The 3,392-nt window shown below is 37.7% G+C and overlaps 1 pseudogene; it reads right to left on the bottom strand.

The window, feature by feature from the left end:
• Positions 1-1,725: 1,725 nt before the first annotated feature.
• LOC121439665 lies at positions 1,726-2,673 on the bottom strand (annotated as a pseudogene).
• Positions 2,674-3,392: the final 719 nt, after the last annotated feature.

Below are 3,392 nucleotides of genomic sequence, written 5' to 3'. Positions count from 1 at the left end.
CCTTCCAGAAGAAACCAGACCTTATTCCTTAGAACATAAGCAGGTAATGCCAAAAGTGCAAGGACTCCTATGCAGGAAGCACAGCACACACACACCTTCTCTGAGGGCACTCTTCCTTGAAGCTTGTGGCATTGTGAGAGATCACACAGACTCTGCAGGAGATAGTATGACAGTACAGATCTCAACAAAAAAGTCTCAAAAAAATAAAAGACATTTAAGAAATTGGTCAACATCCTTAATCATCAGGGAAAGCAAATCAAAATGACTCTGAGCTACCATCTTGCACCAGAATAGTTAGAATGGCTAGGATCAAAAACACATCACAGTTCTCTCACTTGGGCTGGTTCCACTCCCTGTTAGCAGCTTTCCTCAGCAGGTATCATATGGCTCTGGCATCACCAACAGCCTGGGGTCTCTGAGGCAATCCAGGTTTGACTTTCACAGATACACACAATGGCCTCTCTAAGCCTCCAAGCAATGACACCCCTGTGCCTGGCCTCAGCCAGCAGCTTTCCTCCGTCACAAAAAGAGATTCCATAGCCTCTTTCTTCTAACCTTCATCTTAAGTCAGAACCATGTGGCCGAAGCGGCCAAGATCTGATGCTTTCTGGGGCTGTGATATGATCCCCTCATTCAATGACATCTTCACCAGCTATCCGTTTACTATGGTTTCCTTCACTGCCTAAGCTCAGCTTTCCTGGAACTAAGTACAAGGAAGAGAAACTCTATTCAGAATATACTCTGTAAAACAGAACTATTATCAGTAAAAGAAAAAAAAATTAAGTGGAGTGTGGTGTTGCATATTTGGAATCCCAGAGTTGGAGAGGCAGACACAGGAAAATACCTGGGATATCATTTTGTCCTATTTGGCAATTCCCAGGGCACTGAGAGACATTATCAAAACCAAGGTGAGTGGATTATGAAGAAAAATAGAAAATGTTGCCTCCTGGCCTGCATGTACACATGCACACACATCCTTCATCTGTGCACACACACATGCAAACATACACACATATACAAAAAACACACTGTATATCATGTATATATACGTATTCAATTTTTATTTTATGACTAATACGTCAGTAAGAATTGATGAAGAACAAATACACAAGCACATGGAATTTTCATATAAGGCTCATTAAATAACTGTGGCAAAAAGAGGAAATTTAAATTCACAAAATTTTCTGGATCCAGAGAAACCATACTTAAGAAAAAGAATTAAAGTTTAAATAGGATATTTAAACTAATTTTTGATGACTGAGAGTAGATTAAAATCTCTTCAAAAGAAAAACATAGAATGTCAGCTTCAGCAAGGAGCTTCCTTTGAGTAACCTCAGCATCAAGGGAACATTTATGATATAAAGAGGAAAGATAAGAGAATTCCTGTGGAAATTTTAACTTACCATATACAATGAACTTAAAGGGCTCTAGAGCACTTGGCAGCAGAAACGTCACAAGAATGTGCATATGTAATAACACAAAATTTATTTAAATGTATGAAGAATCTTGATTTGCTACTTGAACTATTAAACAGTTTAAGAATATGTATTTTGAAAAAATATAATTGGAACTGCACCAATATGATACCTTATAACCATTTGTATGTCCAGTTCAGGGAGGGGGAATGACCTTTTCTCTGTGGATATCAGGAATTCACACATACATACATGCTGACAAAATACTCATAAATATAAATAAAAATAAATTATTTTGTTAAAAAATAAATTATCCTTTTCTAAAAATATGGTGGTACACAGACTGAGTGTTTTTGAGCATATTAGTTATTCTGTTATCAGAACTGATTTGTATCAGAGGAGTAATTGTGGGATAGGCATTCATCACAAACTTCTGGACACTCGGGATGACTAGGTCATACATCCATAACAGGACTGCAGTGGATGAGATGATAAAGTCCACCCAGTACATGATCACGAAGGAAACCACCAGCAGCAAGATGGTCTGGGTGGCCCTTTTCTCAGGAGATGCTCTTGGGTAGCTGAGGCTGTGAAGGTGTTGGCATTGCCTCTGATGTCTGGACAAGATAATCACCATGTATGCACTTGTGGTAAGCATAACTCCTATGAGAAATACATCCCTGGAGATTGCCACTGTTAAAATGAATCCCTTGATGATGTAGTTCATGGGGAAGAGGGAGCAGGATTTAGTAATCTTCATCTGGTTGGTTACACTCACATTGGTAAAAGCACCAATATAGAAGATATGGTGGCTACTGAATAACAAGTTGAAAGACCAGATAAATAAGAAAGCATAGATCATGTATTTTTTTAGTTTATATTTAAATTTTGCCAACAAAGAGGAACTAGGACTGATAGTGACCGCCTGGAACACACTCAGGAGGCAGGTGATGCAGATGGAGAGGCCTCTCATCACTCTGTTTATGTAAAAATTTGTCTTACATATGAAGTCATTCTCAAAATTCAGTGACTCAAATATGTCCCAAAGCCAAATATTGGTTCCAGTGAGGAGCAGCACTATGTGGATGAAGGTCTGCTGACAGGAGATCACGTCCGTGGGCTTAGGTCTGTGACCTAGAATTATGAAAGTATAGAAAAAAAGGAGAAAAATGTTGGCTAGGACTCCAAGTGAAGCTTGGAAGTTAAGGACATTCTTTAACGAGGACATACGTGGAAAGTATACTCATCTTAACACCATAGTAGAAGCATATTTTATATACCTGGGAAAAATAATAGAGTATACATCAGACTTGTGATTCACTGGTCAGTGTGTCTACATCACTATTCAATTGTTCCTACTTATATTTGATTAACCTGTCTTGAACTTCTGATGTTCCAGTCTGGATATCGCAGCCCACATTTCTATATACTTCTCCGTGTATCTACCTGTGTATATAGCATAACAGAGATGATAAAGGCATTTACAGTCATATACTATACAGAATGGACACTTTGTGGGCCTGCTACTCACCTAGGGGTCATAACTTAAGACATCCAATCCTATTGATTTACATTGCCTCGTTTTAGAGTTAACAACTAAAACAGTAGTGATGAACACAGATTATGAGTCACATGTTTACAACCGAGTAAAACTTACATTGACATGGAAAGTATTCACAAAAGAAATCCAAAACTGTGAGGTGAGTCAGTCTCATGTTACATTATTTTAATATGCTATATTTTGCAACTATCCATGTTTTGACCCATAATGCTAATAGAATCACAGTGATATTTCATGATAACCCCACTATTTTAATCAGTAAAAATGGCTATCTCAATTTATCCTTTTTCATGGAATCTTACTTCCTCGGGATCTGGTATTAAAGACAACAACAATACAAATCGAGGTCATTATTGCATTTTTTACACCCTATTAATTGAAAAACCATTAATTATGATTGTAAATGGTCCCAAATG

The sequence above is a fragment of the Microtus oregoni genome, unplaced genomic scaffold (assembly GCF_018167655.1).
Source record: "Microtus oregoni isolate MIOR12 unplaced genomic scaffold, Mior012 000062F_ref0000492, whole genome shotgun sequence".
Classification (NCBI taxonomy): domain Eukaryota; kingdom Metazoa; phylum Chordata; class Mammalia; order Rodentia; family Cricetidae; genus Microtus; species Microtus oregoni.
The sequence above is the reverse complement of the archived record's forward strand: the minus strand, read 5'-3'. Positions and strand labels throughout refer to the sequence as shown.